We start from the raw sequence: 14,387 nt of genomic DNA, 5'->3' as shown, positions 1-14,387 counted from the left end.
CTACTAGAGATCACCTAAACAAGCAAAATAACAAAATCTACTCAAAAACCAAACATAAAAACGTGCAGAAGCTACGGCACGAAACTGAAAAGTGAGATACGATTTCTTACCAGGTTTTCTTAGATAAAAACGTAGAGCTCATTGAGAGCTTCGCGTGGCTACAAATGGCTCGTCAATCGGACCTCCTGATCAAAAGTTATGGCTCCCGGAAGATAGAGGTGAATAGAGCACTCTCTCTTCTTCCTCCCTTCCCTCTTACCAGCGCCCCTTTCTCTCTTTGAGGAGCAAATAAGCTGAAAAGCTCATTAAAGGAGCTTATATATGTTGGACCTTGGGCCAGGTTTGGGCCCGGTCCAACTGTAACAACCCTGATTTTCGAGTACATGAGATCTTTTCTGAAAGTACGGATTTCTCCGGAAGATCAGTAAAGGGAACACCTCTGTAATATCATCAAGCATCTCAATCCTCATTATCATTATATCATCCTTAATTTAGAACCTCCTCTGAGGCAAGCTCGATAATGCAATCGCAAAGAACCTTGTTTTTGAACCGTATCGGTTGGCAGTTTTGATTCTGATTTTCGTAAATAGTCTCTGTTTGACAAACCGGACTCGATTCATGAGAGGAGAGAGATAATAGTATAATATTATCATTATATTAGCATTAGAAAATACTTGAATGACATTATAAGGTTACCTGGTCTGTTTTTGTTAAAAACAAAAAATCGGTTTAACCGGGTTTACGGTTTTCTGGTGCAGCTTAGCACTAGCACTCTCTGATAAATTTAGCAATGCTAAGGCCTCATTACACATGTTCTATTCTCATAATAAATATGTTACTAGTGTCATTTATGATAGTAGCACAGAAAATAATTTTAGAGATGTTTTTACGTGTTCCGATACACCTAGTTTTAGTAGTTGTACACACCAGAGATATTTTAATATTATTTTAATCCACCTCCAAGCCAACCAATCACAACTCACCTTACACCCCCAAGACCTCCAAGGCTGTCTCATTTCATCATTTTGGCCGAAAATAACAAGAGAGAAAAGAGAGAAACTTTCATGAACACTTAATCTTTAAAGCTTGATTTCTTCTGAACTAAAACTCAAATTAAAACTCCGATTTCACCAAAATGATTCTCTCTTCTTCCTCTACATAACCATATAACTTATCAAGGATGGAAATAAGGTGAGGTGGCTGTCTCCCTCCCATTTCAATTCGGTTTTCAAGGAAAACCATGCAAAACATGTGTTTTCTTGATGTTCTTCCTTAGGAATCATGCTTAACTTGACTTGAGGGCCAAGAAATGTGAATTTCCAGCAAGTCTAAGATGAGATATCTCTTCCTAACATACTGAGTGAGATTTGGTCAGCTGAGAGTTTTTGGATTTAAAGTTGTTCTTGATGTGATTTAGGAGGAAAAAGTGCTTAAGGACCACCTGAAAGTTTAACTGAATTAGGAGCAGCAAAACCAAGTAGGGTGTCACGAAATTAATCTTCACAAGTGCAGAATCTCATAATTACCTTCATAAAACACTTAGAGAGTGGTAATAACATGATAGTGAGGCAAAGATAAAGAAAAGATAAAAAGTTAAAGAAAAGATAAAAACCAAAGAAAAAGTCTGTAAAATTTTAATGACAGAAAAACAGACAGAGACTAGTGAACGAACTAGGGCAACTTAGTTAGTACTTGAGTTGTGTAACATCCCTTCCAGCAAAATACCTTGCTTAAGTCAGGGTATTTCTACTAGAAAGAACGTTACGTGACCTTTTCTAATATTAACTACTTAATTACTGAGCCTTTGTATCGATTTCGCATTTCAGTTTTAAGAAAATGCCAGAAAATTTTGTTTTTATTCATTAATGACAAGTATCAAGGATAAACATTGCAAATAATAATAACAATCACATAAATATTATTAATAGTAATTCTTATACATAAGAAGTCATATAAACCCAAATACAACACCTACCCCTCTATTAAAATAAAACCTCAAAGGACAAGAGCGAGGGGACTCTGAAAGCAATTAAAACCATAAAGAAAGCCTACTAATCGCTCGCAGCTTCAAATTGCGTCTTCAAACCTGTCACTGAAAGGGTGAAAAATTTTGAGGTGAGAACCAAACCACATGTTCTCAGTAGAGGTAGAGAATGCCGTGAAAGTAAAGAATAAAACGCAAATAGTTAATTTCATTCAGAAATATTTAAAAGAAAAACTATTTTCATTTGCAGTGATCTTTATTCGCCTTATCAACCTTTTATTTTGAAAACCAACGGCATAACATTCAAAAATCCAAAATCTTATAAAGCATCAGTTAATTATCCAAAATTCTAAACCCATATTTTCCTTTATAAAAATTTTGAAAAGCTTTCCTAGGACGTATGAATGACTAATCTGTTCCAAGCATAGGTTCATTAAGTCTATGCTGAACCAGCTCAATCTTTCATACTTACTAAACCTAAAACACAACCCAATCACGGCCTCAGGCCCAAGCAATTCAACCAACACCCAATTCACCACAATCCAGCCAATCAGTTACAAACACAAGTAATGAGATTCAAAAACAATCAAGAGCAATTACATCAAGTATAGCAATTAGCAATTAAACAGGATTATTCACTTAGGCAAACCAATTACAATATACACACCCAAACAATATCACATAGATGCATATGATGAATGTCTAGTCCTAGTACAGGCCACGAGCTCATGTGTCGGTTGGCTGCCCGCAATCCCGACATTTATCCGGTAACAAGTAGTCTCGATTTTCCCAGAAACGATTTTCCGTTCCTAAATAAATGCGCATATAATAATAGCCGCTCATTTGGGACAGCCTCTGCTTACTGCAGGAAAATATATATATACTCTGCTCTGCTCTGGGGAAGCAGAAAATGGCTGTAGGTAACTTAGTTTTCCTACAGAAGCTCTGTGTTGCATTAAGCAACTAATATATATAAATATAACTCTGGGTTGCATCAAGCAACTAATATATATATATATATACAAATATCTCTTTACTCTGCTCTGGTTTCTCTTTTCTCTGCATCTCTTTACTCTACTCTAGTTGCTCTGTTCTCTGTATCCCTTTACTTTTCTCTAATTACTCTTTTATCTATATCTATATTACTCTTTTTCTCTTTATCTATTTACTTTACTCTGGTTGCTCTGTTCTCTGTGTTTTTCTACTCTGCTCTGATTACTCTTTTCTTTTTATCTCTTTACTCTTTTGTAATTGTAAATATGCAAGTGGGACCATAGTTTTTGATTGCGGATGGCGGCTCATGGCGGTGAGCCGAAAATCCGCCATAAAATAATAGCGGATGGTGTTGCGGAATATGGCGGAAATGGCGGATTACCTAAAGAGTACATATATATGTACAAAAAAATATGTAAACAAATTGCAAATATAATAAACTATAAAATCTAATCTATATAATCATTTTTCAAGTCATAAGACATCCGATTAATGCAGCAAATATAATAGAAAATTCAGCAAATAAACATAAGACATGAAACATAAAAACTAAAAACTTAAAAGAAAGACCAAAGCCATTGTCTCATCATGTCTTTAAACTAAAGAATGATGAAATAAACCATCTAAATTCTAGCTCTCATAAACTTGGTTCCTCCTTTGGAGCTGCAGGTTGTTTCCTTTTTCTATTTTGTTGTCTTCTCCTAGTATTTTTCGTAGGCTCATTTCCCCCCATTGCTTCAATTCTACTGGAGCAGACGGCAGCTGCAGGATGAGCAGGAGCAGTGCCAGCAGCATGACCAGCAGAGGCAGAGGCAGGGGCAGGGGTATCAGAATCAGGGGCTGGTCTGGAAGTTGACATAGTGAACTAAACTGAACGGGAAAAATTGGAGGAAGAGAGGTTTATGAGGGAAGAGAAGGAGACGATGAACTGAACGAACAACGAAGAAAAAAAAGGGAATGTATGTAACGACGAACTAGAAAGAGAGGGAACTGTGGTGATGAGCGGCGGCAACCACCCGCGGCGAAGATCGGCGCCGACGGCAGGCACAGAGAAGAGAAAACAGAAATGGAGAGCCGTTTTTTACGTCAATAAGAGAGGAAGAGAAGTTTTTGAATAACAGAGGCTAATTAGGGTTACCGGTATCACTTAGGGTTTCCTAAATTACCCAATTACCCCCGATTTTTTTCAAAAAATCCGAAAATCCCCGACATTTCCGCCATTTCAATGGCGTTTCGCTATGGCGCCACTGCAATTGCGGCCGCCTTTTCACCCGCCGTGAAAACCACGTTGCGCTGGCCTCTGTATGGCGGCGAGGCCAAATTCCGCCACGCCATACCGCCATGGCGCCGCCTTAACCGATATTTTAAAACACTGAGCGGGACAAACCCACGCCCTTGCCAACATTCTCGTATACCAAATAATTTCTTCTTACAGGAATAATTGAAGTTTTTATCATTAAATAAGCCTAAAATATTGATTTTGATTAAGTCATTATACTTTTGTAAAAATTTGGATATAATCTCCTTTAAAAATAGGACTTATCCACCCTTACGGGTTCCTTCTTTCTCAACATTTCGTCAGCCTCTTTCAGCAATTGCCACAGCAATATATTCTCAAAAACATTTGATAATAGAAAATCTATTTCTTAAATTCCATATCCAAAATAATTACTAACACAACATGGCAGCCTGATTTCTATTTTGTTTTTAAAATATCAAATGAATTTGGAATTATGAAAACTTTATATCCATACGACCGTCTCGGATTAAGCTTTCTATTAAACTAAAAATCATAATTTTTCGTTGACTCTAACTTCGGAAATATAAGCAAAACTGTGACTGCTCTGCAGTGTTCTAAATCCAGAAAACAGCAGCAGCATACAACATTCGAAATTTCATATAAAATCCAAATTGAATCCAACTACCTTCAAAATTAATGTGGTTAAACTTGACTTACCCAAATTTCTTTCTCAATTAGTTCCAGGGTCATACCATTTTTAATGAAGGAGTTACGTAGCTTGGAAGTTAGGTAATTTTCTGCAGAATTCTGTTTTACAAATCATTAAACACAACCTCTTCCAAGTCCCAAAACTCACTTATTAAAACATGGAAAACCCTGAAATTTGAATCATATGTACTAAACATAATCAAATTTCACCTGCAATTAGTTGCATATCAATATCATTCAAGAATTAAAAATTATAAAGTCTCAAAGTTACTGACTTAGAAAACAAAACCTGACTTTTACTGCATAATACATCTTACTTTAAAAATCCAAATCATTAAAACCACAACTCTAAAAATTCTAAATTTTTATGAAATTAAAGTATTAGGACCAGAGTTTCATTTAAAATTGGTTCCATTTCAAAATTCAAACTGGAGAAATTCCAATAGAGGAAACAAGTTGCTACTGTGTTAAACGTTCTGCTGAAAAACCAGATTTGACATCCATAATTCAAAAATTTACCATAAATCATAAACTTAATGAAAAAGTCTCAAATTCACCAGTTCAGCTCCCTATATTCCCAAGCTTAATCCGGGCTTAGTTCCACACAATTCCGATAATCACAAAATTAGTTATAGCTTTTCAAAGTTGCTGACTCAGTTTAGAAATTATGCAGAAAATCAGATTTTAGAATTCAACTTTGAAAAATCATAACTAATTCTTTAGTTGATACGAAACCTTCAAAATTGAGTTTTCACAATTACACTTAATATAATTTCATTAACACTTAAATTCTTATCATTTCAGTCACTATAGAGTCACTGATTCACTTTCAAAGTTGCCGTTTAATTTCAAAGAGAACCTGATTTACAGCAAACCATTTAGTGTTCAAAATCCAACCCTTCAATACCCCTCAAAACCAATTCCAAATCAACCACCAACCAAGCTCATTAACATTACAATATACCAAATAATAGCTGAACAGCAACAAATCCAACATAACCCATTAAAATTCAGTAATTCTCAACAATAAGTCATCAAACTATTCCCAATCTACATAATCAATCAATATCACCAATCAACAATTCCAAATCACAATCTCAACCATTCCAATCATAATTTCAGCCATAATTCAATATTCACATAATCAATCAATTACTCACATCTATTAAATCTATTTGCAGTTATTCAATAAACCTTGTAGGCATTCTTAAATTGAAATTGTTTTAAACCCCCTACCTCGATGTCACAATTGCAGAATTTGAACTCAACTGCCCCCGTTTCGTTTCTAATTTACAGCAGTGACAACAATCCTAATGCAATCAAGGACACCGCTGGAATAGCAACAGCTTTAATTTTGCGGCAATGATGATGGTTGCAGCGGGACAAGAATTTGAATCTAATGTAGTCAAGGGCAGAAACAGCCTTGGGAATTGACGACAAAGTAAAAATTAAAATTGAATTAAAACAAGAATATAACAACTATACCAGTGCCAAAACAGAGCGTGCAAATGGACAATTCCCAAAGAAAAGATTAGACCAGTACCAAGATAATAGAATCAGAACCAGCAACAGCCCGGCGTTGGCTTCCGGCAACGGCAACACCATCGCCAGTGGCTCCAATTGGGACAAACTCCAGCAAACATCATATAACCAAGGACATCAGAGGCAGATACAGGGTATTTACAGAGCAATAAAGGTTCAGAGATGGTGGTTCTCATGGCTAGGGTTTAACTGACTCACCATTAATCATGGCGGCAACCAGAAATTCCGGCGGCAGAGGAATGGTCCCTCCTCGGTGCGTCACTCTCTCACACATGTCTCGTCCTCTTCCTCTGTGACATCATCAACGAAACCTCTTCTCCCATGTTCGTTTTTCCCGCTGTGGTGGTAGCGGCTTCCACTAACAGCAGCGCCGGCGATGGAACTTCCCTCCTTCACGCGGTGCTTCTCTACTTCGATCACCCTCTCCTCTATGACGGCTAGGGTTTGGTGGTGTGGCGGTCAGACAGCGGCGACGGTGGCTGTGTTCATCACCAGCAACGCCTCTTCCTTCCCTTCCCCTCTCCTCTCCTTCTCATCCTCTGGCTCCCTTTGGTTCGGACTCTCCCTCTCCGTCACTCCCACTCTAATTTTTGCCTTCCCCTTTTATTTTGCTATCAACATATATATGATATACGTTCTTTTGAAGATAAATTGTGAGAGTGGATAAACGTGGGGTTATAAGGAGGAGATGAGTATACTGGTGCGTGTGTGGGTTTAATTGGTTAGGGAGTACACGTATTAGATACTAACAGTACGTATAAAATAAGAAACATAAGACTAGAAAAAATATATACGAGTAATTTAACAACAAAACATTTATGATAGGATAACAATTTAGAATTTAAATATAATGCTATAAAGATTACTTTTAAAACGCATATGATTTTATCTATCAATCTATTAACGAGCTCAAATAATTATTTTTAATTTAAATCATAAAGTAAATATACTAATTACATTTTTATAAAATGTAGTTTAAACTCAAAACTAATTATTCAAATTAAAAAATATAATTTTTTATTATTTTTCTATCACCGAAACTTTAATTTCAATTTACAAAATATCTAATTATAATAAAATTACTTAAACTTAAAGTATTTATAAAAATCCATTTAATCATTCCTAATAAATTAATCTCTAGGAGCTCAAACTAATAAAATAAACCATAATTTATCCATAATAGAAATTATTTAAATTAAATTATATAATTTTCAAAATATATAAAATAACCAACTATAAAAATTTACACAAGAATATTAATTGAATTAACTCCAAATATTAGTAAACTAATTTAATTACTCTCAATTGATTAATTTATAAAATAAGATATCAAATGAATAAAATAAATCGTAACCTTTTCAGAATAAAAGTTACTTAAATTAAATTATACAATTCTTTCTTATTTTTCAATTTCTAAAATTATACAAAATATTCTATTATAATAAGATTACTTAAAAATATTAATTGATTTCAAAATAAAACTATCTCCGAATCTATTTAATTATTTCTAACAAAATAATTTCTAAAATTATAAAGTTTAAACTTAATAAGATAAAATCACAATTTATTTATATTTAGATTTTTAAAAATGCGGAATGTTACATTCTATCCAACTTACAAAAATTTTCGCCCTCAAAAATTGATATAAGATGGAGAAAAGATTCATATTCACATCCCCTTTCGAATATTTTAAAGATACCAAGAAAATTATATCACAAATACAGAAGAAAATATATTAGGTGATACAAAAGTTAATAAAAATAACTTGACGCAAACCAAATTTCAAAATCTAAAATTAAATAGGCACAATGTTCGTTCAGAACTCTTAACAAAGCATGATCACTTCCTCTCGTCGCCTCAAAATTAAACTCCTTATAACTTCGTATACTGACCAGATTCACTTTTCACACGTACAAATCGCGTCCCTAAGAACTAGCGTGTATAAGAAATACGAAACATAAGAAGAGAAAGATAAACGGCACAAAAGATTTATGCGAGAAATAAGAAGAATACTCAAGTTTGCAAGTGCACAAGATGGTATTTCGCAAGGTTCTGAAGGAATACATGAGATTACCAAACAAGAAGAATATATATAAGCAACAAAATGTAGCATAAAGGGAGTTAATTCGAAGCTTAGGAAGGAATTTTGAATCAAACAATTTCAATATAAGCATCATTAGGGAAAATAGTACAACGATTTTGAATAACTTCAATTTGAAATAGAGGGAATTGGTTTATTTTTTTTTTCAAAAGAAAATATTTAAATCCAACATTTTTCAAAAGTACTAAATTATGTATAAACAATATGTTATACCGATTTAATTCCAAACCAAAACAAATCAGGGGAGGTTTGTAAATTAAAGCTTGTTTGGCGCTAAGGACAAAATATTTTCTTTAAAAATCTTGGAGGATACTTAAGTACATAATTAGGTAAGAATAGCCATAAAATTATGGTAAATTTAGAAGAAAATCAGCTTCTATTCAAAGAATAAATTCAAAAATAAAATTTTCTATAAATCAATAAAAGATAAGTGGTATATCACAGATAAACAAGATTAAACTACATAAAGAAGCTTCAGAGTTTATGTAAGAAAGTCTAGGCTGAATTAAAAACAATCCCATCAAAATTTAAGTAAGGGTTGTGGATACAGTCAAGTAAGAAAAGATTTAAATTGAAATTTTTCTCGAAGAGAATCTGAAACAAGTACTCAAGAAGGAAATTACAAGAAATGGTATGTTGCATCGAGATAAATCAGAGTTCAGAGCAAGGAGCATAGAGTTTGCAAGGTAAGGATAAATGTTCCAAAAGATTCAAACAACAACCAGATACAGAGTCAAGCAAGGACGTGCACGAATGATAATACAAGGTTAGTAAGAAAGAGATCAAAAATTAGAAATTCCATTACAATTAGTAGAGAAAGAGATAACGCTAAGCACGAATAAAGAGCATACATCGAAACGGAACTAGTCTCTAGACTTTAGTTTCTAACGTCCCCAAAACCTCGTGATTCGCGTGACTTAACACTGCTATTTCGTCTATGATAACCCATTAGTATTTCCATATACATAAATCATTTGTATTAAGTTGGCCAAACTTGATACCATGAGGTATGAAATGGTAAATTAATAGCATTAATCATCAGACAGTCATGCATATAAAACATAAACTCTTGTCATCAGAACAAGTTAGAAAGCATGACAGACACTCAGAGTATGCAATGAAGCATAGTCAGTCCACTCCCAAGGCTCTACAGGAAGGACTACTCTGATACCATATTGTAACATCTCTTCCAGCAAAATACCTTGCTTAAGTCAGGGTATTTCTACTAGAAAGAATGTTACGTGACCTGTTCTAATATTAACTACTTAATTACTGAGCCTTTGTATCGATTTCGCGTTTCAATTTTAAGAAAATGCCAGAAAATTTTGTTTTTATTCATTAATGACATGTATCAAGGATAAACATTGCAAATAATAATAACAATCACATAAGTATTATTAATAGTAATTCTTATACATAAGAAGTCATATAAACCCAAATACAACACCTACCCCTCTGTTAAAATAAAACCTCAAAGGACAAGAGCGAGGAGACTCTATGAAAGCAATTAAAACCATAAAGAAAGCCTACTAATCGCTCGCAGGTTCAAATTGCGTCTTCAAACCTGTCACTGAAAGGGTGGAAAATTTCGGGGTGAGAACCAAACCACATGTTCTCAGTAGAGGTAGAGAATGCCGTGAAAGTAAAGAATAAAACGCAAATAGTTAATTTCATTCAGAAATATTTAAAAGAAAAACTATTTTCATTTGCAGTGATCTTTATTCGCCTTATCAACCTTTTATTTTGAAAACCAACGGCATAACATTCAAAAATCCAAAATCTTATAAAGCATCAGTTAATTATCCAAAATTCTAAACCCATATTTTCCTTTATAAAAATTTTGAAAAGCTTTCCTAGGCCGTATGAATGACTAATTTGTTCCAAGCATAGGTTCATTAAGTCTATGCTGAACCAGCTCAATCTTTCATACTTACTAAACCTCAAACATAACCCAATCACGGCCTCAGGCCCAAGCAATTCAACCAACACCCAATTCACCACAATCCAGCCAATTAGTTACAAACACAAGTAATGAGATTCAAACACAATCAAGAGCAATTACATCAAGTATAGCAATTAGTAATTAAACAGGATTATTCACTTAGGTAAACCAATTACAATATACACACCCAAACAATATCACATAGATGCATATGATGAATGTCTAGTCCTAGTACAGGCCATGAGCTCATGTGTCGGTTGGCTGTCCGCAATCCCGACATTTATCCAGTCACGAGTAGTCCCGATTTTCCCAGATACGATTTTCCGTTCCTAAATAAATGCGCATATAATAATAGCCGCTCATTTGAGACAGCCTCTGCTTACTGCAGGAAAATATATATATACTCTGCTCTGCTCTGGGGAAGCTTTCATCTGTATCTATATTACTCTTTTTCTCTTTATCTCTTTACTTTACTCTGGCTGCTCTGTTCTCTGTATTTTTCTACTCTGCTCTGATTACTCTTTTCTTTTTATCTCTTTACTCTTTTGTAATTGTAAATATGCAAGCGGGACAAAACCCATGCCCTTGCCAACAATCTCGTATACCAAATAATTTCTTCTTACAGGAATCATTGAAGTTTTTATCATTAAATAAACCTTAAATATTGATTTTGATTAAGTCATTATACTTTTGTAAAAATTTGGACATAATCTCCTTTAAAAATAGGACTTATCCACCCTTACGGGTTCCTTCTTTCTCAACATTTCGTCAGCCTCTTTCAGCAATTGCCACAGTAATATATTCTCAAAAATATTTGATAATAGAAAATCTATTTCTTAAATTTCATATCCAAAATAATTACCAACACAACTTGGCAGCCTGATTTCCATTTTGTTTTTAAAATATCAAATAAATTCGGAATTACACAAACTTTATATCCATGCGACCGTTTCAGATTAAGCTTTCTATTAAATTAAAAATCATAATTTTTCGTTGATTCTAGCTTCGGAAATATAAGCAAAACCGTGACTGCTCTGCAGTGTTCTAAATCCAGAAAACAGCAGCAGCATACAACATTCGAAATTTCATATAAAATCCAAATTGAATCCAACCACCTTCAAAATTAATGTGGTTAAACTTAACTTACCCAAATCTATTTCTCAATTAGTTCCAGGGTCATACCATTTTTTATGAAGGAGTTACGTAGCTTGAAAATTAGGTAATTTTCTGCAGAATTCTGTTTTACAAATCATTAAACACAACCTCTTCCAAGTCCCATGACTCACTTATTAAAACATGGAAAACCCTGAAATTTGAATCATATGTACTAAACATACTCAAATTTTACCTCCAATTGGTTGCATCTCAATATTATTCCAGAATTAAAAATTATAAAGTCTCAAAGTTACTGACTTAGAAAACAAAACCTGACTTTTACTGCATAATACATCTTACTTTAAAAATCCAAATCTTTAAAACCACAACTCTAACAATGATAAATTTTTATGAAATTAAAGTATTAGGACCAAAGTTTCATTTAAAATTGGTTCCATTTCAAAATTCAAACTGGAGAAATTTCAATAGAGGAAACAAGTTGCTGCTGTGTTAAACGTTCTGCAGAAAAACCAGATTTGACATCCATAATTCAAAAATTTACCATAAATCATAAACTTAATGAAAAAGTCTCAAATTCACCAGTTCAACTCCCTATATTCCCAAGCATAATCTGGACTTGGTTCCACACAATTCCGATAATCACAAAATTAGTTATAGCTTTTCAAAGTTGCTGACTCAGTTTAGAAATTATGCAGAAAATCAGATTTTAGAATTCAACTTTGAAAAATCATAACTAATTCTTTAGTTGATACGAAACCTTCAAAATTGAGTTTTCACAATTACACTTAATATAATTTTATTAACACTTAAATTCTTATCATTTCAGTCACTATAGAGTCACTGATTCACTTTCAAAGTTGCCGTTTAATTTCAAGAGAACCTGATTTTCAGCAAACTATTTAGTGTTCAAAATCCAACCCTTCAATACCCCTCAAAACCAATTCCAAATCAACCACCAACCAAGGTCATTAACATTACAATATACCAAATAATAGCTCAACAGCAACAAATCCAACATAACCCATTAAAATTCACTAATTCTCAACAATAAGTCATCAAACTATTCCCAATCTACATAATCAATCAATATCACCAATCAACAATTCCAAATCACAATCTCAACCATTCCAATCACAATTTCAGCCACAATTCAATATTCACATAATCAATCAATTACTCACATCTATTAAATCTATTTGCAGTTATTCAATAAACCTTGTAGGCATTCTTAAATTGAAATCGTTTTAAACCCCCTACCTCAATGTCGCAATTGCAGAATTTGAACACAACTGCCCCCATTTTGTTTCTAATTTACAGCAGTGACAACAATCCTAATGCAATCAAGGACACCGCTGGAACAGCAACAGCTTTAATTTCGCGGCAATGATGATGGTTACAGCAGGACAAGAATTTGAATCTAATGTAGTCAAGGGCAGAAACAGCCCTGGGAATTGACAACAAAGTAAAAACTAAAATTGAATTAAAACAAGAATATAACAACTATACTAGTGCCAAAACAGAGCATGCAAATGGACAAGTCCCAAAGAAAATATTAGACCAGTACCAAGATAATAGAATCAGAACCAGCAACAGCCCGGCGTTGGCTTCCGGCAGCGGCAACACCTTCACCAGTGGCTCCAATTGGGACAAACTCCAGCAAACATCATATAACCAAGGACATCAGAGGCAGATACAAGGTATTTACAGAGCAATAAAGGTTCAGAGATGGTGGTTCTCATGGCTAGGGTTTAACTGACTCACCATTAATCATGGCGGCAACCAGAAATTCCGGCGGCGGCCTCGGCAGAGGAATGGTCCCTCCTCGGTGCGTCACTCTCTCACACACGTCTCGTCCTCTTCCTCTATGACAACATCAACGAAACCTCTTCTCCCATTTTCGTTTTCCCCGCTGCGGTGGTAGCGGCTTCCACTAACAGCAGCGCCGGCGATGGAACTTCCCTCCTTCACGCGGTGCTTCTCTACTTCGATCACCCTCTCCTCTATGACGGCTAGGGTTTGATGGTGTGGCGGTCAGACAGCGGTGACGGTGGCTGTGTTCATCACCGGCAACGCCTCTTCCTTCCCTTCCCCTCTCCTCTCCTTCTCATCCTCTGGCTCCCTTTGGTTCGGACTCTCCCTCTCCGTCACTCTCACTCTAATTTTTGCCTTTCCATTTTATTTTGCTATCAACATATATATGATATATGTTCTTTTGAAGATAAATTGTGAGAGTGGATAAACGTGGGGTTATAAGGAGGAGATGAGTATACTGGTGCGTGTGTGGGTTTAATTGGTTTGGGAGTACACGTATTAGATACTAACAGTACGTATAAAATAAGAAACATAAGACTAGAAAAAATATATACGAGTAATTTAACAATTTTACAAAACATTTATGATAGGATAACAATTTAGAATTTAAATATAATGCTATAAAGATTACTTTTAAAACGCATAAAATTAAATTATATAATTCTATATTATTTTTCAATTACTAAAATTATACAAAATATTCTATTATAATAAGATTACTTAAAAATATTAATTGATTTCAAAATAAAACTATCTCCGAATCTATTTAATTATTTCTAACAAAATAATTTCTAAAATTATAAAGTTTAAACTTAATAAGATAAAATCACAATTTATTTATATTTAGATTTTCAAAAATGCGGGATGTTACAAGTTGCGACTAGGGTTAGGTGTTATATGAAAAGTCAAACTCTTTCAGTATAGACTTAATGAACCTATACCTGGGACA

The 14,387-nt window shown here is 34.2% G+C and overlaps 2 long non-coding RNA genes across 3 annotated transcripts; both read right to left on the bottom strand.

The window, feature by feature from the left end:
* LOC107631213 lies at nucleotides 1,889-13,880 on the bottom strand. 2 transcript variants are annotated; one of them, XR_002362046.1, is made up of 3 exons: nucleotides 13,191-13,880; nucleotides 12,884-13,070; nucleotides 1,889-2,092 (listed from the first exon to the last, which is right to left on the bottom strand). It is a non-coding gene; the product is annotated as an uncharacterized LOC107631213 (long non-coding RNA). The 2 variants fall into 2 exon arrangements; XR_001618516.2 differs by lacking the exon at nucleotides 1,889-2,092 and adding an exon at nucleotides 9,919-10,138 and having other exon boundaries at nucleotides 13,191-13,869.
* Nucleotides 6,402-7,262, bottom strand: LOC110271361. Its single transcript, XR_002362047.1, has 2 exons — nucleotides 6,666-7,262; nucleotides 6,402-6,555 (listed from the first exon to the last, which is right to left on the bottom strand). It is a non-coding gene; the product is annotated as an uncharacterized LOC110271361 (long non-coding RNA).

This window comes from Arachis ipaensis, chromosome B01, assembly GCF_000816755.2.
Source record: "Arachis ipaensis cultivar K30076 chromosome B01, Araip1.1, whole genome shotgun sequence".
NCBI lineage: Eukaryota > Viridiplantae > Streptophyta > Magnoliopsida > Fabales > Fabaceae > Arachis > Arachis ipaensis.
The sequence above is the reverse complement of the archived record's forward strand: the minus strand, read 5'-3'. Positions and strand labels throughout refer to the sequence as shown.